This window comes from Schistocerca nitens, chromosome 2, assembly GCF_023898315.1.
Source record: "Schistocerca nitens isolate TAMUIC-IGC-003100 chromosome 2, iqSchNite1.1, whole genome shotgun sequence".
NCBI classification, from domain to species: Eukaryota; Metazoa; Arthropoda; class Insecta; order Orthoptera; family Acrididae; genus Schistocerca; species Schistocerca nitens.
Window position 1 is genome coordinate 576,845,038 of NC_064615.1, and position 23,869 is coordinate 576,868,906.

General features: G+C 44.8%; 1 protein-coding gene across 1 annotated transcript in view; it reads right to left on the reverse strand.

The window, feature by feature from the left end:
• Positions 1 to 17,681, reverse strand: part of LOC126236623 (protein FAM43A) — a 658,532-nt gene extending 640,851 nt beyond the window's left edge. Inside the window, exon 1 of the mRNA XM_049946068.1 lies at positions 17,541 to 17,681. The gene's annotated coding sequence lies outside the window, so the exon portion shown is untranslated. The remainder of the gene's footprint in view (positions 1 to 17,540) is intronic.
• Positions 17,682 to 23,869: the final 6,188 nt, after the last annotated feature.

Consider the following 23,869-nt stretch of genomic DNA (forward strand, 5'->3'; position numbering starts at 1 on the left):
CTTGTGCGAAATTTAGGCGGCAACCGCAAATGTCTGTTCTCTGAATTACTTTCAGTAGACTTTGGCGAAATGAAATTATTGAAGAGCTCAGTTAACCTCAGGAGCCTTTCTTCTCATAACAACCAAAAAGTTCTCTATTTATTTGGCCGTATTCTGAGAAGACATGGAGAAAACATAGAGAAAATATTCATGGAAGGAAGACTGAGGGTAAGAGAAGAGAGCAGGCTGACTGATCAAATCAAGAGATCTGGTCTACGTCTTCAGCAGGCTCTAAGCGAAGTTGGCAACCGTCCAGGATGGAGACAGTATGCGGGGTCACGAAGCTCAGGAGTCAGTCCAACAACTTGTGACGAGTGTTTCGCGAAAAGAACGTGTTCTATCTATGGATTCCCACTTGAATTCTGGAAGCATCTCCGTAATACAAGCCTGTTGATCGAGCCTACCGGCGACACAGATCTAGCAGTCCGCCTCTGAACTGCATCGATGTCTTCTTTTAGACTGACCTGGCGAGGATTCCAAATACTCGAGTTGCACTAGGCATTGGTAGTACAAGTGTTGTATATGTAGTCTCCTTTTAGATGAGCTTCATATTTCTAAAATTATCTTTTTTTTTTTTTTGTTTGGGGTTTAAGGGCGCTCAACTACTGAGGTCATTAGCGCCCAGTCACAATTGTTAGAGCACATAGAATCTAGTAAAACTCAAGGGGGGGGGGGGCACCAGAAAGTTCTTACAAAGATGCAGATAAAATAAGTGAAAGAGTTAGATGTCTTTGGACAATCCAGTCAAAGTAATGAAACGAAGAACACGAGCAGCTGCTCGAGCGTCATCCGCTAAAATATCCTGTAAAGTAGATGGCAGAGACAGGACAACACGAGATTGACTAAAACGGGGACACGACAATAAAACATGGCGCACTGTTAATGCATGACCACAAGGGCACTGCGGGGCTGGGTCACCGGAGAGCAGGTAGCGGTGGCTAAACCGGCAATGCCCAATCCGCAACCTGGTCAGAAGGACCTCTTCTCGCCGAGATGGTCGGGAGGAGGTTGTCCAAGCAGTTGGGAACGGTTTTACTGCCCGGAGCTTGTTTCCTTGAAGTGAGGACCAAGTATCCCACCACAAGGACACAAGCCTCTTACAGACAACCCCACTAACGTCAAATGACGGGACACAATGGGAGGCTGGCCGAGGCAGGAGGACTGCAGCCTTGGCTGCAGCATCAGCAGCCTCATTCCCAGGCACTCCTACATGGCCGGGAACCCACAGAAAGCTGACAGGAGAGCCACCCTCAGCGAAAGAATGGAGGGACTGCTGGATCCGTTGCACCAAGGGATGGACCGGATATGGAGCTCCAAGGTTCTGAAGAGCACTGAGTGAATCAGAGCAGAGTACATACGATGAATGGCAGTGGCGGCGGGCATACTGAACGGCCTGATGGAGAGCAAAAAGCTCGGCCGTAAAGCTGGAACACTGGTCGAGGAGCCGGTATTTAAAGGTGCCGGCCCCGACGACAAAGACACAGCCGACACCATCGTCAGTTTTGGAGCCATCAGTGTAAATAAAGGTGTGACTGGCAAGTCGCGCACGAAGTTCGACAAACAGTGAGCAATACACTGCAGCCGGAGTACCCTCCTTCGGGAGCGAGCTGAGGTCGAGATAAACATGAACCGGAGCCTGGAGCCAAGGTGGTGTCGGGCTCTCACCCTCTCTGAAGGTGGTAGGGAGGGCAAAATCCAATTGTCGAAGCAGGCGACGGAAGCGGACTCCAGGGGGCAGCAGGGCAGACACATACAACCCATACTGACGGTCGAGAGAAGCGGCGAAGAAGGACTGATAAGAGGGGTGGTCGGGCATTGACAACAGCCGGCAGGCATACCGACAAAGCAGTACGTCGCGCCGATAGGTCAATGGTAATTCGGCAGCTTCAGCATAAAGACTCTCGACGGGACTAGTGTAGAAACCTCCGGTCGCAAGATGTAACCCCCTATGGTGGATGGAGTTGAGACGGCGTAAGAGGGATGGCCGAGCAGACGAGGCTCCCATAATCCAGCTTTGATCGGACTATGGACCGATACAAGCGAAGCAGGACAGTGCGATCCGCTCCCCAAGATGAACCACTAAGAACTCTGAGGACATTAAGGGAACGTGTACAACGGGCAGCCAAATAAGAGACGTGCGGAGACCAACAAAGTTTCCTGTCCAGTGTGAGCCCTAGAAACTTAGTTGTTTCCACGAATGGGAGAACAACGGGACCGAGATGTAAGGATGGCGGAAGGAACGCTTTATATCGCCAAAAGTTGATGCAAACCGTCTTCTCTTCAGAGAACCGGAAGCCATTTGCCACACTCCATGAGTATAGGCTGTCTAGACAACGCTGAAGGCAGCGCTCCAGGAGGCATGTTCGCTGGGCACTGCAGTAGATCGCGAAGTCATCGACAAAAAGAGAGCCTGAGACATTAGGTGGAATGCAATCCATAATTGGATTGATCGCTATGGCAAAAAGGGCTACGCTCAAGACGGAGCCCTGAGGCACTCCGTTCTCCTGGAGGAAGACGTCGGACAATACGGAACCCACACGTACCCTAAACTGTCGATCTGTTAAAAAGGAATCAATAAAAAGGGGCAGGCGACCGCGTAGACCCCACCTGTGCATAGTGCGGAGGATACCTCCTCTCCAACAGGTATCATAAGCCTTCTCCAAATCGAAGAACACGGCGACCGTTTGGCGCTTTCGCAAAAAGTTGTTCATGATGAATGTCGACAAGGTCACAAGGTGGTCAACAGCGGAGCGGCGGCGACGAAAGCCACATTGAACATTGGTAAGTAGCCATCGAGATTCAAGAATCCATACTAACCGAGCGTTAACCATGCGCTCCATCACCTTACAGACACAGCTTGTAAGATAAATGGGACGGTAACTAGAAGGAAGGTGTCTATCCTTCCCGGGTTTGGGTATAGGAACAACGACGGCGTCACGCCAACGCATGGGGACTTGACCTTCGGTCCAGACGCGATTGTAGGTACGAAGAAGGAAGCTTTTGCCTGCCGGAGAAAGGTGTGCCAGCATCTGAACGTGAATGGCATCTGGTCCCGGAGCAGAGGACCGGGACAGTGCAAGTGCACGTTCGAGTTCCCGCATAGTAAAGGGGGCATTTTAAGTTTCCAGATTCAGCGAGTGGAAGGAAGGTCGCCGAGCCTCTTCTGCCTCTTTCCTGGGAAGGAAGGCAGGATGGTAACCGGCGGAGCTTGAAAGCTCCGCGAAAAAGCGGGCGAAGGCGTTGGAGATATCCACAGGATCAACAAGGACCTCATCACCTGAAGTCAGACCAGGTACCGAGGAGTGGGCCTTAATGTCCGACAGCCGGCGCAGGCCACCCCAGAAGAGGGAGTAAAACTGTTAAAGGAGCTGGTGAAAGAGGCCCAACAAGCTTTTTTGCTGTCTTTGACGACTATACGGCATTGCGTTCGGAGTCGTTTGTATCCAATACAATTCGCCGACGTAGGATGGCGGCGAAAGGCGCGTAAAGCACGTCGTCGAGCACAGATAGCGTCTCGACAAGCCTCATTCCACCAGGGGACGGAAACGCGACGTGAAGAAGAGGCAGTACGAGGAATGGAACGTTCGGCAGCATTGATGATAGCAGCCGTGAGGTATTCACTGTCACAACTGAGAAAATCGTGGTCCGGAAAGGTCGCCAGGGAGGAGTAAAGTCCCCAGTCAGCTTTCGGTATGTTCCAGCTCGAAGGACATGGGGATGGGGTGTGGTGCAGGAGACGAACGACACAGGGGAAGTGGTCGCTCGAATAGGTGTCAGAAAGGACAGACCACTCGAACCGACGGGCAAGAGTGGTAGAACAGATCGAGAGGTCCAAGTGGGAGTAGGTATGAGTAGAGTCCGAGAGGGAAGTCGGGGCGCCAGTATTGAGGCAAACAAGATTGAGATGGTTGAAGACATCCGCCAAGAGGGAGCCTCTCTGACAGGATGCAGGAGAGCCCCAAAGGGGATGATGGGCATTGAAGTCGCCAAACAATAAAAACGGCGGAGGAAGCTGAACAATCAGGTGCATCATGTTAGCCCGACTAACTGCGGATGACGATGGAGTGTAGACGGTACAAACAGAAAAAGTAAAGGCAGAAAGAGTAATATGGACAGCTATTGCTTGGAGTGGGGTGGTCAATGGGAGGGGACATCGTCCTGAACGAGCAACATGACCCCACCATGAGGCGGAATACCGTCCACAGGGGCGAGGTCAGACCGCTCCGAGGTATAGTGGGTAAAAGCAATACGGTCAGTTGGGCGCAACTTGGTTTCCTGGAGACCAAGGACGAGCGGACAGTGCAGGCGGAGGAACAGTTGTAATTCCTCCCGATTAGATCGAATACCTCTTATGTTCCAACGTAACAAAGCCATCGCTAGTCAGAAAAGAGGGGGAACGAAACGGGTGAAGAGCTGGTCACCTCGACGGCCGCGGAGGGCCAGGTGTCGAGGGAACGACGCTACAACCGGCGGGAGGCGGATCCTGTTCCATCGAGTCGTCGCCAGCGGCGGCCGCTTTCCCGGGTTGCGTAGGAGGGGCAGCATCATTCGCCGACGAGAGGCCAGCTGAGCGCCTGGCAGCAGAGCGTCCCGGCGAAACTGAGGACGGCCGGGAGCAGCGACTCACGGATGGAGCGTCAGACGAAACGCGCCGGGGTGGAGAGGGGAATAAAGATTTCTTCTTGGAGGCCTTCTTGGAAGTCCGATGAGGCACGGGGATGGTGGGCTGGACCCGAAGAAGGTCCTCACGCGCGGGGTCCGTGTTGGAACACCGGACCTCGGAAGCCGGGGTCCGGAACGTTTCCCCGATGGACGCCTGAGAAGAGGATCGCTTCTCAGGCGATGGAGGGGGAGGAGGAGGAAGGGTGGCCCCCGGAGCAGAGTGGTCAGGGGCCGCGAGGGAGGAGGATTTGGAAGGGAGGGATTTGGGAGGCGGAGGCATAGATCTTGGATGGGGTGAGGAGGTGGAGGGGGGACAGGAGAGGGGTGAGGATACTGTGGATGGAGTGGACATGACTGAGGCAAACGAAGTTGTCAACGTCACGGGATGGAGGCGGTCATACTTCTTCCTGGCCTCAGAATAAGAGAGACGATCCAAAGTTTTTAATTCTTGAATCTTCTTCTCCTTCTGATACGTGGGGCAGTCTAAAGATCTAGGCGAGTGGATGCCAGGACAATTGACGCACCGAGGTGGTGGGGTGCATGTATGTTCCTCACGAAGAGGACGTCCGCAATCGCCACAAAGGGGCTCAGCCTCACACCGTGACGACATGTGCCCAAAGCGCAAACACCGAAAGCAGCGCATAGGAGGCGGGACGTAAGGTCGCACGTCGCACCGGTAGCACATCACCTTTACCTTCTCCGGGAGAACGTCCCCCTCGAAGGCGAGGATAAAGGCTCCGGTGTCGATGCGACGGTCTTTGGGGCCGCGCTGAACTCGCCGGACTAAATGCACGCCTTGGCGCTCCAGGTTAGCCCTGAGCTCCTCATCAGATTGCAGCAGGAGGTCCCGATGAAAAATAACCCCCAGCGTCCTATTCAGTGCCAGATCCGGGACAATAGACACTGGGATGTCCCCTAGTCAGTCGCACGCCTGGAGCTCCGCCGACTGTGTGGCGGAGGCGGTCTTTATAAGAACGGACCTCCAACGCATTTTACTGAGAGTCTCGATTTCCCCGAAGATGTCCTCGATGTGCTGGACAAAGAACATGGGCTTGAAGGTGGCGAACGTCCCCCCATCGGTCCGAGAACAGACTAAATAGCGGGGGAAGTACTTCGCCCCAAGCCGGCGGGCCTGTCCTTCCTCCCAGGGAGTGGCCAAGGGGGAAAGGGCAGGAGAACCAGAACCAGAGACAGTACCTTTCTTTTTAAAAGACTCGGCCGCAGAGCGACCTGATACATGTTGACGTTTCATCTGCGAAACGTCCGCCCCGATACCACCCACTCCGACCAGGGGCTCTCCCCACGGGCGCCACCCAGCCTCAGCAGGGGCCACTTGGCAGGATGACCGTTGCCGGGAGTCCCGATGCCCCAAGGAGACGGGCATCTACTCCTTGGACGACGTGGGGAGGGTGCAGCTCAGGTATCGGCAGTACGATCCCTGTGTTGTCAGGGGGCTACAACCTAGAGGGTACACGACGACCCCACCACAACGGGCTGGCTACCGTGCTGGATTTCGGGTGCCATGGAAGGTCCATCATGATCGTAGGTGCAGATGGGGACGCACTATGGGCGTAACTTGTGCAACCCATCAGGCGTTTAGGCTCAATTTGAGGAATAGTGGGTGTGGTTACAACGCCGTTACAATGCTGAGTGCCAGGGTCTTAGTGTACTGAGGACCAGTGATACACCACGTAAGGCGTCCTTCCCCAAAAGGCTCGTACGTCTGTAGAATTTTGAAAAACGGAGCTCAAACCCCAAGGGGGACCTACTACTAGGAGGCTGAAACAGTCGAAACTCCTTTTAGTCTCCTCTTACGACAGGCAGGAATACCTCGGGCCTATTCTTACCCCGGACCCGCAGGAGGGTCTAAAATTATCGTCATTCTTTCGCTTCCATACTACCAGCTTTAGGATGCTCGTCCCATTTCATACCGCTTTGCGACGCTACCCCTCGATATTTAATCGACGTTACTAGTCAGCGCGCAGCTAATACGGTATTCGAATATTACATGGTTGCTTTTCCTGCTCAACTGCGTTAGCTTACAATTTTCTACAATTAGAGCAAGCTACCACTCATCACATCAAATAGAAATTATGTTTAAGCCCTCATGTATCGTCGAACAGTCACCGAACGACGTTTTCCTGTATACTACAGCGTCATCAGCATACCAACTAAGTGTGTACACACACACACACACACTCACACACACTTTTTTCGCCACAAACTTACAGCTTCAGTCGACCATTATTGGAAAACCATCTGATAATCGCCTTTGGCGTCAACACCGCATGAAATTCTAGAGCTGCATGTTCTCCCTCACAGGTCGGACCTCACCCCACCTCATGCAGAGTCTCATTTTAGACGTGAGCCATGGCGGAAGTTGACGGCGTGCACCGGCGGCTGAGCGGACCCTTTAGAACACTGACTTGCGAGGCGGCGGCGGGCGCGCGGCAACGGTATCAGGTGTCGGCCAGCGGCCTGCTGCTCCAGAGGAATCTCTCTCTTCTCTACGCGTGGTTGCCTCATTAACGGGTGTTTAAAGCACCGACTTAATGCGTCCGGTCAGGTATGTGCTTTCAAGAAAAATGAAGCGTTAAAACTTCTGCTGGAGTTATAGCTTGAAGAAAGGAAACTTAAAGTTTAACGTCCGGTCGACAGCACAGTCATTAGTGTCGGAGGAGAAACTCTGATTACGAAAGGAGGGGGAAGGAAATCGGCCGCGCCCTCTTCAAAAGAACCATCCTGGTATTTTCCTGGAGCGGTTTAGGGAAATCGCGGAAAACCTAATTCTGGATGCCCGGATGAGGTTTGAACCGTAGTCCTCCCAAATGCGAGTGCTGTGTGCTGACCACTGCACCAGCTCGCTCGGTAGGGCTTGAAGGGTTCGCAACGAGAAGTCAACCCTTGAGAAGGATGTAGCTACGAAAGTAACAGTTCTAGGGATGCTACTTTCTCTCCCACTTAACGTAAACAAGCCAGAGAAAATCTTAGTAGATTATTTCGGCACAAAAGATAAATCTCAAGAAATTTAATGGTGTGACTCGCTTTCAAAATTTGTCAGCGTTTATCGGGAACGGTGTATTTGCTTTTCAAACCACACACCGAAATTTTCTGACTTGACCCCTACAACACAGACAATACATAATTTGAAGGAAACAAACCTTGTTCTTTCTCAAGCAGTACGTAGCCGTAATACGAGTGAAACAGTGATACAAATAGCCCATAGGAGGTTCATCAAGAGCTGTCCGTGGTACCCGTACCGAAGTAACATAGTAGGATAATTATGAATGAAACACACACAACACTGGTGTAATATTGTACAGTCTTTATTATTTGTCACACGAACCGATTTTCGGCTGTTACGCCATCATCAGGTAAAAAGATATTCATGTGGTGCAGAGATATTTTGTTGGATCAAAGATTTAAAACAGTGCTTCTACAGATTATCTCCGTTTCGAAAGATGAAAAATGTTAATGTTAGGATTAGGAATAAAGCGAGAGGGACTACTTCAGTGTAAATGCGATGTAAGGTTATTTAACTAATATAAAATATGTGACACATTAACTAATGAACTATAGACAAATTACAACAGTTGTAATATATGTGACATATTCCAAAGATGTGGCTGAGCAAAATAATCTCGCCTTTAATAGTTACTTACTTTCATGTTCCATGGATCACTTTACACGATAAACCGTCATGATGTGGAACGAGTCATTTTACATTCATATTGCAAATTAATTTGTAAATCTATCTGTACTTTAGACATCAGTATATAATTATTTTTCCGCAAAATAAAAACAAGATATACAGATTGAGTTAGCAATTCCTACCAACCAACTTTCACACATTGCAAACATAAAAATTCTTCTATGGGATAGGTGTTGTGAAGTACAAACCTTTTCAATTTATTTTCAAATTTTACCTTGCTGTCTGTTACACATTTTACATTACTGGGTAAGTAGTCGAAAATTCTTGTTGTAGCATTGTGCACCCATTTCTGTGCTAAAGACAACCTTAATCTCGAGTGAAGAATGCAATTTTTCCTTCTAGTATTGTAATTATGTGCCTCATTGTTCCTTTTGAACTGTTGTGGATTATTTACAACAAACTTCATGAGGGAATAAATATACTGTGAAGCAGTAGTCAGAATACCCAACTCCTTTAACAGATGTCTGTAAGATGATCGCAGGTGAGCACCACAAACTATTCTTACAGCACGTTTTTGGGCAATTAAGACCTTTTTTCTTAAAGATTAGTTAACCCAGAACATTATTCCATATGACATTACTGAATGAAAATAAGCAAAATATGTCAACTTACTGATTTGCTATGATTCTAAGTGCAAATGTGGCTGAACTAAGTTGTTTTAGGAGTTCCAGTTTAAATTCTCATCAATATGGACACCTAAGAATTTTGAAGTTTCCACCCTATGTATTATTTCATCACCATGTGTTATGCTTATCACTGGTGCAGAACGCCTAGAGGTGCAGAACTGAATATGATGCGTCTTTGTGAAGTTCAGGGTGATACCATTCCCAGAAAAACTGTCAATGATACTTTTGAGAACTTTTTTCCATTTCTGTATGTGTACTGGGGATGATTACAACACTGTCATCCCTCCCCAAAAGAACTAATTCTGCTTGTTGTACGTTAAATGGTAGATCATTTACATATATGAGAAACAGTACTGGGCCTAAGATTGAGCCTTGGGGAACCCCGTACGTGATTTCTACCCAATCAGAAGTATGTCCTTGGATTCTGTTGGCTGAATTATTACTAAGCACAACTTTCTGCATTCTTTTGGTTAGGTATGACATGCTCCACTGCTTAGCTGTACCATCAGTTCCATACAAATTCAATTTATCTAGGAGTATACTATGATTCACACAATAAAATGCATTGGATAAGTCACAGAAAATACCTACCGGTGCTATTTTGTTATTTAATTCTTGTAATATCTGGTGTGTGAACATTCAAATGGCATTCTCAGTAGAGCAACCCTTCTGAAACGAAAACTGTGATTTGCTGAGGATATGATCGTTACCAAGGTGAGATACTATTCTAGAATACATCACCTTCTCAAAAATTTTGGAAAATTATGTCAGCAGTGAAATAGGATGGTAGTTACCTAAGTCTCTCTTGTCACCTTCCTTGAAGAGGGGTTTAACAACGTCATATTTTAGTCTCTCTGGAATAATGCCTTGAGTTAGTGAGGCATGACATAATTCAGACAATACCGGACTTATTATATGGAACAAATCTTTAGTATTCTATTGGAAACAGACCAGAAGAGCTTTCACTCTTGAGAGAATGTATGCGCCTCTTAATTTCAGAAGTAGAAGTTGGTGATACATTCATATGATGTAATTTTATGGGGATTATTTCTTCAACATATTGCTGTGATCTTTCTGTTGAACTGCTGGTCCCTATGCTTTCTACTATGTTTAAGAAATGATTATTAAATACATTTGCTACCTGTGACTTGCCATTTATAACCCTTCCATTCAATTCAGTAGTAATGTTGCCCTCTTCTGGGGTTAGTTGTCTTGTCTCTTGCTTCACTGTATTCTGAATTGCTTTAACTCTGTTGTCAGACTACTAATTTCTGACATTATGTGCATGTTTCTTGATTTTTTAATAACCTTTCTTAGTAATTCTGAGTAGTTTTTTGTAGTGCGCAATTACTGCAAGGTCTCTACTTGTTCTTGCCAAAAGGTACATTTCCCTTTTCCTTTCACAAGATACTTCTATCCCCTTAATGATCCATGGTTTTTTACATGGCTCTTTAATATCACTTGTGGTTAGCTTATGCAGAAAGCTATTTTCAATCACTGATATTTATTTATCAAGGAATAGATTAAATTTTATATTGGTGTTTAGTTCTTTATAAATTTCATCCCAAGTTGTTTCTTCTAAACTACTCTTAAAAACATTTGCCCTGTAGTCATTAATGGTTCTGACTGACTTCCACTGGGCGTATCCAACCTGTAAGGCACTATGTCATTTATCCTGACTAACTGTGTATCATGATCAGAGAGAGTATTTGTTACAGGGTAAATAGTTATTTTCTTGCAATGTGCCTCATCAAAGAAATCATTATCAATTAGGGACCTACAGTCTTTCTCCACCCGTGTTGGGAAGTTAATTGCCGAGAGCAAATTGTAGGATCCAAATAAGGTTTCCCGAACATTTTTCCTGCCAATATCCTTTAGAAAATCTGCAATGAAGTCACCATGGGCTATTAACTGCTTGTTGATGTCTGACAGACAACACAGTAAGGAATCCTGATTCCTCATAAATAATTCAAAATTTCCCAGAGGGGATCTGTACACTGTTACAATTAAATTTGGACTGTTTTTCAGCATTAATTCACAAGCACGCGCTTCTATGTGCTGATTGCAGAAAGTATTTTTTTTTAAATGAGGAATTGTAGTAACTGAAATGAAAAATTGAGCATGTGAGTAATAGGGTTAGTTTACAACATGGACAATGCTTCTACTTGCAGCGGTACCAGGTGAGACGTTAAGGTTACAAAATTCATCGACAGCATTTAGGTCCAAGAAAACAATGTTTAGAACTGCAATTTGTCTTAAAAACATATAATGAAGGCACTCTTCGTTGCGGGTATGCGCGTGGCTTATAAAGTGATTGCAAACAGTGATCTATTATATATGAGCGCTAAATTAATAATAACAATAGTGATAGTAGTAGTAGTAGTAATATTGGTTGCGGTAACAGTATTTACAGGTAACCCAAGTTCCACTAATAATATTTATAAGAACATTTAAGGTCTGCGCCATGCTTACTTCCATGAATATTACACTCTCTCAGCGTCTAAAAATAAATTCTGCAGGCGTCGAGACGAATCTTGGGAAGTAAGACAGCACTATGACTGCACTAGGTCTCCCGAGTTGATCGTGGCTCAGTTTACACCCTTATAATCTACTTCTAAGAAAATAACATTTGGGCTCCTTCCTACGACAGAGTCCCATTTGCCTCTCAATTGTAATCTACAACCATGATTAGAAATTAGGAATACGAACGTTAGAAAACTACATTATAGTAATCTGTAAACTTGGCCAGTGAATTTCTTAACTAAGTGACAGACCAAGTTTGAAAAACTCAGAGCCAAAACAATTTCATCCATCAGTCATCCGACAGCTATCACATCTTAAGCAATCCGGAGGAAAGTGAATATCGCGTTGTCGTACATGAAACTCATACAGAGAAGGGGAACCTGGTACGTGGAAGGTAATCTCACAAGATACTCTTGTGGCCCACGTTTGAGGAGAAATTTTGTTTCATTGGCATGAGAACGTTAAGAAACATTCGACAAAGCGCAAAAGAACGGCCTATAGTTTAGATCTCCAACACGTAGCGCAACGAAGGCTCTAGAAGTATTTATCGCAGGAGAATAGACGATAAGACACATTGGGCTCATTAAGAAACAGAAAACCTGTGCCGGTCTGACTATTTAGTTTCTGAAATTAGGAGGATATGGCAAAAATTATAAGTGTGACCCTTACGTGACATGGTACATCGTGAGTCATAATGAAAACAACGCGGCAACTTGCAGAATAATTTTCTTAAAAGGGCGAAAAGCAAATTATGTTTCGTTCCAATAATATTTGTTTGTTAAAAAGGGTTTACACCTTATTAGCCCATGTCAGGTAATATTACTTAATGAACTATTAGACTGAAAATCAGTTTGCAATAAATATTAGTGAAACAGAACACAATTTGTTTGATTTGCACCATTTAGCATGAAACTGTTCTACCAAGAAGCAATGGGGAATATGTTAACGTGAATAATTGTTTTCGGTTATTTTAGTGCTGTACATGTTTCGTTAAAATGTATAAATTGGGATAGCCATCAGGAAATGATTGGATACATTATTGCTAATGGAATTTGGCTAAGACATAATGAAGGTTCATGTCGCTTCATTTAACAGTAAACAAATGGGTAACTGAAATAAAACGTGTTGTAATGCTTTCGAACACAATTCAATTGAAGGACGTGCGAAAACTGCGAAAAGAACCGAAAACATGGAGGAAGAAGAACCGAAAACATGGAGGAAGTTCATTGTCTGGCGGAACGTCGTCTGCTGAAGGCACATCAAACAACTAGATTCTGGACTCTCTGTGACTGCACAGATGATCCCCAAAATGTACCATACGAGATAAGAGACAGAAAGGAAATGTACTAAACAAGCCTTTGCGATTGAGTCTGATCGCCTATCTGAAGGTGGTACATTACTTTAGAACTCTTAGCCGGTAAAAACGCGCTTCCGATATCGACGGCTGTTGCCTTGCGTGCTGTGACACGTTGCGTAATGACTGAACAAAGCTCCAGGGTCACATGGAATTCCTATCGGATTCTATACTGAATCTGCGGCTAACACTTCTTCTAAATATAATCTATTGTAGATGCATCGAACAAAAAACCGTGCGCAGCAGTTGAAACGAAGCACAGGTCACATCCGTCTACATGAAGTGTAGAAGTGTTCCGCAAAACTACCGTCCAGTATCCTTTACATTCCCGAGAAGCATTTAATCCCGTACCACATCTGCGCTTTTTGTCCAAAGTGCGACCATATGGGGTATCAAGAGAAATTTGTAACTGGATTGGGCAATTTTTGGTAGTAGGACGCACCATGTAATCTTGGATGGATAGTCATCCATAGTAGAAGGAACTTCGGATGTGCCCCAGGGAAATGTGTTGGGAGACTTGCTGTTCATGTTTATTAACAACCTTGTGGACAATTTAATATTAACTTCAGATTTTTGTTGCAGATGATCCAGTTGTCTATAGTGAAGGAGTCTCTGAAAGAAGCTGCTATAAATATTTAGTCGGATCCTGATAAGATTTCAAAGTGGTGCAAAGATCGGTAACTTCGTTTAAATGTTCAGAAATGTAAGACTGAACACTTCACAAAACGAAAAAACTTAATATCCTGTGAATATAATATTAGCAAGTCACAGATGGAGTCTGTAAACTCATACGAATACCTGGGTGTAACAATATGCAGGGATATGAAATAGAATTATTACATAGGCTCTGTAGTGGGTAAAACAGATGGTAGACAGGTTTGTTCGTAGAATATTAGGGAAACGTAAACAGTCTGCAAAGGAGACTGCTTACAAATCACTCCCACCAAATAGAACAGAGGATACTGAACGTATGCAGAGAAGGGCAGCACGATAGGTCCCAGGTTCGTTTGACCCGTGGGAGGGTGACACAAAAATTCTGAAGAAACTGAAGTGGCAGACTCTTCAAGATGGACGTAAACTATCCCTAGAAAGCCTACTTACAAAATTTCAAGAACCGGCTTTGAGTGATGACTCTAGGAATATACTACAACCCCCAATCTATCGCTCACACAGGGATCGTACGAATAAGATTAAACTACCGCTCATTAATTTCAATACATCCAATAAATGGCATAGTTTTTCGTAGATAAGGTTTAATATCGTTGGTACGGTTCAGGAAGCAAAGGAATAGTACAACAGTTGTACACATGTCGTGATTTTTGTTTGTGGTCATCGAGATACAATAGTATCCAACAAACAATGTTAGGTACAGAACATTTATGCACACATCTGATATGTTTGTTTACCTATTTGCCGACAGACGCCGCATTTGGTGCAACTATGTTGTTCCCTGTAGTGATGTGATGTCCGCAGCGAACGGCAATCATTGCTACGATACATAACATGTGGTTCCAACAAGTCAGTTCCTTCGTGACATTTAAGTGTGCACAAAGCTCCTCGAGTGGAGATATCCATAGAAAAACGTGCTGCAATTGTAGCACTTAGCGAAACAGGTTTATCTATTCGCCAAATTGCGAAACAGTGTAGTGTGTCTATAGGGGGAGTGCAATACACCATTCACCGCCAGAAGACGACAGGTAATAAGGACATACCACGACGAGGACGACCTCGTAAAACAACTAAAAGCTATGATAAATATGTCAGAATTACCAGTAAGAGAAATAGATTCAAAACAGCGCCCCAAATCCGCGCAGAACTGGTTGAAATGAACACAACAACAATATCTGTTGCAACAGTAAAAAGGAGACTGACTGAAGCCGGCTTGAAAGTTTGTGTCACAGCAAGAAAACTTCTCCTAAGACGCATAAATAAAAACAAGAATCTTGAATGGGATAGAAAACATCGTAATTGGACATCGGAAGAGTGGACGAAGGTGTTATTCACGGATGAATCGAAGTTCGAGATTTTTGGAACCAGAAGGAGAATATTCGTTCGCCGATTTGTGGGGGAAAGAGTAGCCCAGCAGTGTTTTCTACCTACAGTTAAACACGGAGGAGGTTCTATTATGGTTTGACGACATTGTGAAAATGGATGGAAGGGTGTGTGAATCGCAGGAGTACCACCGCATACTTCAGTATCGTCCAATACGAAGTGGATTGCGTTTAATAGGGAAACGTTTCACCTTACAACAGCATAATGACCCAAAACATCGGTCGGCATATGGTACGAACTACATTGCATCAAAGGAAAAACAAAGTACTTAATGATTTGGTACGGGCCGTCCCAAAGCCCCGATTGTAACGCCATTGAAATGGTATGGGATGAAGTGGACAGACGTATCAGGAAAGTTAATATATCCAGCAAGAAACATCTCTAGAATTATGTTAAGGATGTGTAGAATCATATAGATTCACGACACCTACAAAAACTGATTGACTGGATGCCTCGTGTTTGTGAGGCAGTCATTAAATCCATAGGAGGATTCTTTGGTGAAAGTAAAATATAATGATTGTGACTGTATTACATAGTGGAAGCTAATACAATTATATTATGTGAGAAATAACGTTTGATTTGTGTTGTAAATCTGAAATACCAGGGTGTATTGAAATTAGCATTAGTGTATATTAATTACACCACGCACAGAGGCATTAAACAATCATTATTCACGCGGTCCATACGTGAATCGAACGGAAAAGCCCCAATAATTGGTACAGTTGGACGTACCCTCTGCCATTCACTTCACACTAGTTCGCAGGGTATAGACGTAGATGAAAGAAATCATTAGATTCAGTGATTCTCATTGTTTTCCGTCTAGTATTACCCGATTGGCTACAATCAATGTCAAAGGCTTTGCCAAGTTCAGCACGCAACGCAAGAGGCGGCGACAGCGATGTGCTCTTGAGCCCCTTCACCATACACTGTACATTGTGGCTTCTACACTGCGGATGTGTGCGACTGATGCATTTCCGTACAGTCCTCCCGCCTGAAATGAAGCTGAATAACTTTGCTCGCTCGCAGGGCAGGTAGCGCAGCGAGGCCAGCCTACGCCACCCCGGGCGACCCGAGTGCGTGGGCGGCTGGGCGTGCCGAGTGGCGCTAGGCCGCGCAAGGACGTCCGTCCGTCCGAGTCCGAGGGATCGCGCGCAGAACGGCACAGGCCAGGCAGCACTCAGACACCTGCTGCTGCCGGCACCCGCCACCTCAGCAGTCACAATGAAATACACCTACGGGGAAAATGTCGGGGCCAGTGCTGAGCTCCGAAAACAACGGTGTACCTGCGAGGACATGGTAAACTCTACAGCATCACTCGTCTGACCGTATACTTACATGTTTACCACAAATATTTTCATTGACAGAAATGCATCATTTTCGTAAATCAATAAATACGTATCACAGACTGCACAGAACCACCGTCACCCTTGAAATCACGCCAGTAATTTGCTACACACTAGCAATATGCACTTTTTCTATACTTACGAAAATTGAATTCAGTTGCGTAATCGGCGGTTTATATATTTACACAATAAGCTCATTGCACAACTCTCGATACTGTTGCAGGCTGCGCATATGCTCAGACATCCAACAAAAGTAAACAAATTTAAAATCCATCGCGTAGCATCTAGTGAGTAAAAAAACAAAATTGTCCCCGGAATGTCAAGCCGACAATTTACGTGGAAATACCACTTTAATAAAACTTTATTACATTATCCCTGAACCACATTTACAACCTCTTACGAAAAATAAAAAGATTTCACCTGTCAGGCACTCATCGATACAAGTATTCGTTACCAACTTCACACTCCAACGTGTCATTTATTCCCCTCATTCAGAAGAATAATGCTGTTTCGGCACGATGTTTTGAAATGGCACGAACGTTCAACACGGCTTATGACCCAATACAGAGAGTAGAAACATTCCGTTCCAGAAAGGCGAATATAGGTCAATATCTTTTGGCGTTCGTAAACAACGACCCGCCTTCAGATATAGGAGGAACCACTTGTCTATGATTTCTCTTACATAGCCACAAATCTTCTGCCTTCCATGTGCATAAATCACACAGCTTTCCGTACGTTTAAAGTGCTTCTAAAGTTTCTTATCCGGCAAAATCATTTGAAATAGCGTACCTACTAGATCAGATGACAAAATTAGTTACATGTTTTAATGCACAGCCTTGTGCTGAACACACTAAATTATCTCGAATTCATACGGGAAACGTTAACACAGCGTTCGTCACCTTTTGTTACGCCACGAGAACAGATCACACTATCGGGTAAACAATCGTATTGTCTTTTCTTTCATGTACAAGAAGACACTGAGACATCACACGATTTCCGGGAGCGATTCAGCAAACAGGAATCTACGAAAAATCGGAAATACTTTTCTAGAGCAAATCAACTTCTCGAGTGTCGTCCAGAACACCTACAAGATTCCGAATAGACCTAGCTCCCTACTGCAAGACCAGCGGTCCCGTGGTCTCCAGAGAAGCTTGAGGCATCTAGTGTCTTACAGGTACCGCGCAGCTTTTCACGGCTCCAGTTGCCGCTCTTAATCAATCAGCACTTACCCCTCAGTCATAGCGGAGGCGCCGTAGTGATGCACTATCCCGGAGCAGCAGCCTCAGCATCGTCGTTGACAAACGGAACAGAACACTCGCACAAACACACACGTCACAGACGGATCCGACAGCACAACTTAACCGCACGCTAGTTGCGACAAGACTACCCAACAACCGCGCTCGCAGCCGACTGGACGCTGCTTCGTGCTGAGTCGGAATCGCTCGGGCGCCTCCGTGGGGAAACAGGTGTCAGCGGGCCGCTCGGTCGGCGACTGCGGCGCGCCATGCCGCTTCGCTGCCGCACGGCGTTCCTTTGAAGTTTGTAATGCTCCACTGCTAGAAGCGTTACGTTTATGAATTTTTTACAAGGAAATGAAAGTGAAGCTTATTAAATATCTCTAGAGAAAAGAATGAAGCAAAATATTTTCAACAGTACGAAAAAAAGGCTCCCAATTAAAGGAAAATAATTTTCAAGAATTAGTGCTATTAACTAAAATACGTATCGCTAACGCAGATTGAATCTTTGGATTTGCATAAAATAAATTTAATGTGTGCGCTCGACGGGCTTTCTGATCATGCACTGCTTCTTCAGTTGTACCTACGAAACTGGTGCCAAAATAATCACACAAAATGGGTATCATACCTACTCACATTTTTTCGAAAATTGTCGAATGGCACGTCACAGCACTTCAGGAGATATGTTCGTCTTTCAGACGACGGAGAATTACGCTTGAAAGCCGCCTACTTAAGATTTACTGACTAATGATAACATTTAAACGACCTTCTGTACCCAGAAGGACGCTTTCCAAAGCGAAAAGTTAGGGCAAGCTGTAACTGAATGAAGAAATAAGAAACTAAGTGAGCAGGTGCTAAACAAAATTAGCAGGGTATGCGTCACAATAAAACAGAGAGAAAACCTCACTTCGCAAGTACATAAGTTCCCCAGCCATATTGTAATCATCGGAGGATACTTTAATCATCCACTCGAATAATTGCACTTCTGTTGCCGGTAAGGTTGGTTGGGTGATTCTCGGGAGGGGACCAAACAGTGAGATCATCGGTCCCAACGGATTAGGGATGGATGGAGAGAAAGTCGGCCGAGCCTTTTCAAAGGAACCATCACGGCATTTGCCTGAAGCGATTTAGGGCAATCACGGAAAACCTAAATCGCGATGGCCGGACGCGGGTTTGAATCGCCGTCCTTCCAAATGCGAGTATGGTGTGCTAACCACTGCGCCATCTCGCTCCGTCTGTTGCTGGTAACCGCGATAACAAATGCTGTGGAACATTCTCTGAAAACTAGTTAGAAAAGATGGTTCGGATGCCCTCTCGTGATGGAAATGTATTGGACCTCATGGTAACAAATAGGCATGACCTCTTTGAGGTTGTCTGCATCGAAGCTGGTATCAATGACCAGGAGGCACTTGTAGCATACACGATTTCCAAAGTAGAAAGGGCAACTAAAAAAAAAAAAAAACAGAAAGATTTATATGCTAGAGAAACTCTGTAACATGTACCTCAGTGAGTAAATTGAAACCTCTAACTCAGAACAGGAATATGAAGACGAACTATGGCTCAAATTTAAAAGAACATGTGAGCATGCACTGGATTGATACGAATCCAGTAGCACATTTCGTGATGGGACGGACTCTCCGTGACAGTCGCTGTGAAGAAACCCTAAAGAAACGCATAATAAGTGTGAAACAAAGCAGAGGGCTATAGATCTCTACATCCATACTCCTCAAGCCACCTGACGGTGTGTGGCGGAGGGTACGTTGAGTACCTCTATCGGTTCTCCCTTCTATTCCAGTCTCGTATTGTTCGTGGAAAGAAGGATTGTCGGTACGCTTTTGTGTGGGCTCTAATCTCTCTGATTTTATCCTCATGGTCTCTTCGTGAGAAATACGTAGGAGGGATCAATATACTGCTTGACTCTTCGGTGAAGGTATGTTCTCGAAACTTCAACAAAAGCCCGTACCGAGCTACTGAGCGTCTCTCCTGCAGAGTCTTCCACAGGAGTTTATGTATCATCTCCGTAACGCTTTCGCGATTACTAAATGATCCTGTAACGAAGCGCGCTGCTCTCCGTTGGATATTTTCTATCTCTTCTATCAACCCTATCTGGTACGGATCCCACACTGCTGAGCAGTATTCAAGCAGTGGGCGAGCAAGCGTACTGTAACCTACTTCCTCTGTTTTCGGATTGCATTTCCTTAGGGTTCTTCCAATGAATCTCAGTCTGGCATCTGCCTTACCAACGACCAACTTTATATGATCATTCCATTTTAAATCGCTCCTAATGCGTACTCCCAGATAATTTAAGGAATTAACTGCTTCCAGTTGCTGACCTGCTATTTTGTAGCTAAATGATAAGGGATCTATCTTTCTATGTATTCGCAGCACATTACACTTGTCTACATTGAGATTCAATTGCCATTCCCTGCACCATGCGTCAATTCGCTGCAGATCCTCCTGCATTTCAGTACAATTTTTCATTGTTACAACCTCTCGATATACCACAGCAGAGATACCGAATGAAACGCTTTTAGCTATCAAGGAAGCAATGCACGAAGATAGCGTAAAAAGTTACTGTCGGAAAGCCTTTCACACAAACCCAAAGAAATTACGGTCGAATGTACAGGCTGATAGTAGTACCAAAGTTAGTGTCCAGACCTGACGAACGAAACAAGAACTGAAAATGAGGGAACAAACAAAAGCAGAAATGCTTGCCAAATGTACACAGGAGAACTGCCCCAATTTAGTTCTCATGCCACTGAAAATGTGAATTAATACACAGCGCCGCAAAACTTAAGGACGAAAGTAACTTTCGCATATTATGTCACTGCCAAGCAATGTAGCTCGATGAAACTTTCCACAGATTGAACTGCTGCACTATAGTACAGAAGGTAACTGAAAGAAACGCACAGTGAGACGCCTAGAAATGACGTTTTTAACTAACGATTGTGGCGTCGTCCTCAAAGCGAGGCCTCATGCAAAAGTTGGTACCTCCCGACGGCACCACAAGTAAAGACTGTCTGCCAGACACACCAATGACGAATCAGTGACATCGGCGCAGACACGTCCCCTTTTGTTTCCTTACGCCGCAGCCGGAAAGTTATTCACGTCCGAGCGGGATGCCGTTCAGTCCAGTCACTATGTATTCAGCGGAAACTTGTAATCATCTCTTATGATGACGGTGTCTTCTTAGTATAGATCCGGCAGCGTTCTAATAGAACAGTTATTCATTTATAGACAATTGTACTCTGATGTGAAACTATCACTCTGCAATGAAGGAAGAGCTAAACTTATACTTGTCAGTAACAGTATAAAGTACACGTCATCGGTGAGGAGAATAATTATTTCCAAAATCTGCCATGTTCAAGTTTTAATATATTAATAATTTGTGTGTGTTGTAGTATGTGCTCGAACTCCCCTTGAAGTAATGTAGACTTGCAATAGTACACTACAAAGACGATAATTACACTGAAGTCACCGTAGTTCAGGACAGTCCCGTGAACATTACAACAGGCGGGACACGGTTCTTAACAGAGTGGCAACGTTAGCTCTGCAGTTTGGTCCCGCGCTGTCCTCGAGACGTGAGCAGTTCTTGTGGTGGGAGGTTCCTCTCCTCCACCAGCGGAGCTGACAGCTGCAGACGGTCGTTGGTGCATGTGGACGTTGCTGCAGTATGGCTCCCAAGGCATCCCACAAGCGCCCAGTGAGATGTAAGTGCATTCACCGAATGTCTTCTCGAACCAAAAGCTCCTCTACTTGCGCTATTCTAAGCGGTCGTGTATTGCCATCCATAAAAATGAAGTCGGGGCCCGGTGCACACCTGAAAAGACGCAGATGGGGAAGGCGACAAGTATCAGAATGACGTTGACCAGTGAGTGTACCGTCTACCCCAAACACTTGGAGGTCAGTACGTCCATGCAACATTACGCCTAACACGTGGACCACCAAAACGGTCACTTTCGACCATTTTTCTGGGTGCAGTACGAGATCCTATCTCTCGCCAAATGAGGCTACGTCCAGAATTGTTGAACTGGATGCTCAGTTAGGTTACTTTCTGTACGCACAGTTCGTTGTTTGTTATTTCTTCTTCTGCAGTAGTATTTTCTAGCCACAATGAAAAACGAATTGTTTTCAACATCCATCAGCTTCTCTGGTTTCATTTGGAGACGTTATAGGTATGGTGAGAGTAACCGTGCGACTTGTTTCTGGATTCCGGATTGTTGGTATTGACTGTGATTGATGGAAGGTTAGTAGGTAATAGCTGTGCTATCCAGTTGTTGTTGAACTGAAGAAAATGCAGCTCAGCACCGGGACGAAATGTCATTTGTGAAAAAGGCGTCATAAAATTGTTATGGAGCCTTTATTATTTTCTGTATACATAAATGATAAGGTGAATAACATTGAAAACTTCGCGAGGCTGTTCTCCAATGTTGCTATTGTATACATGTGAGTTGTCTCTCTGATAAATCGCCGCGATATGCAAGAAGACTTACAGATGGTTGGTGCTTGGTGCAGGAAGTGGTAGTGAACCATTAACACAATGAGTTGTAGCGCATTACGGATAATTAGGGTACACATGTTGCCCAAAAATGGTTCAAAAGGCTCTGAGCACTATGGGACTTAACATCTATGGTCATCAGTCCCCTAGAACTTAGAACTACTTAAAGCTAACTAAGGACATCACACAACACCCAGCCATCACGAGGCAGAGAAAATCCCTGACCCCGCCGGGAATCGAACCCGGGAACCCGGGCGCGGGAAGCGAGAACGCTACCGCACGACCACGAGCTGCGGGCCATGTTGCCCAGAAGCACCGAAAATCAGCTGCTATAATATGCATAAATAGATGAAAAATTTATTGTTTCTCAAACGATTGGAGGTGTTCAGTTAGTGGTAACAGAAACAGTCATAAAATATCGAGGAATGTGAGCCTGAAGCGACAACGTAAAACTTATTAAAGGAAATGAAGAGTGAGATTCACTGGAAGAATCTAAGGAAATTAAATTTTCCCTGGCATTATAAACAACATAGACCGGTAGAAGAAAATATACGTTGGAGAGCAGGTCGTTTTGACACAGATTTGCATAGGAAGCGCGACAGCATAGTGGTAAACGTAGATTTTAACCGAAAGTCCGAATCTAGATATAAATCTTCATGAAGAACCCATCCCCCCAAATCTGGATAGCCGTATAAGGATTTAAATTGAGTTCATGTCGAATGTATGCTAATCTATGTCTCTTAATCATTGTGCTGTTTCGTAAGGTGAGACGAAAACATTAGTGCAAGGTAAGAAGCGGTGGAAAGCATGGAACTAATCGAAAGAGTTATAAGTTACACAAGGAATAAACAAATGTTTTTGCGTTCCACCTAATCCTTAGAAACTTCTGAGCTTTTGCACAGCTAAGATTTAAGAGTAACTCATTCTTGTGGTTACATTCCTGCTGTTTTCTATTTCCACCACCGAGAAAATCAGGGCTAAATCACAATGCACTACTCTCGACAGGCGTGTGTATCTTCTTGCTTTCTTTTTAACAGACCCTCGTCTTTCATTGCCACTGTTTACGTTAACAAAAGCAGCCAACATGCTGTTTGATACACGACCAAATGAAATCATTATGCTTGTATTAGAGCGCCTGCAGAGAGATTCAGCAAAGTTTAGCTAAAAAACGAATAGGAATCGGTGGGATTTACATAAGTAGAATTACGGAAAAATTTAGGTAATGTGATGACAAAAGCGAGGATGTCTGCAGTAGCGATAAAGGCACACTGGTAGACTATAGTAATGTAATACGTGTGTGATACTGATTGTGAGCTTCAGTCGGAAGTATTGTAGTAACCTTGTCAGCAATGGTAATGCAAAATAAAAGAAACCACTGCGACTAATTTATTAGAAGACAAGAAATAACAAGATAGGATGAAAGTCAACACGACAAAAGAGGAGGTGATTACAAAAGAAAGTCAAGATGGAAACAGTAATATGTATTTGATATAGGCCTATGAATGTGAAAAGGGAATAATAAGTTGAAGAAATATACAAACAAACATTGTTGGCAGGAAAACACAATGATCAATTAGCTTACGTTCGGCGTATAAGCTTTCGCTCAGTATATTTCAGTTTCCTTATGTTGGTGACCGTTTTCTTGCCCTGTTACGTCTTTAGCACGACCTGTCTCTCCCGCCTCCTATGTCCACACGATACGCACTGTCTTATCAAAAGTACCGGATTCCTATTATTAGACATTAATATGCGGTGTGTCCAACCTTCACTTTTATGTAGGCTTGAACTATGTTGTGGACACTTTCAATGTGGTGTCTGAATTTCT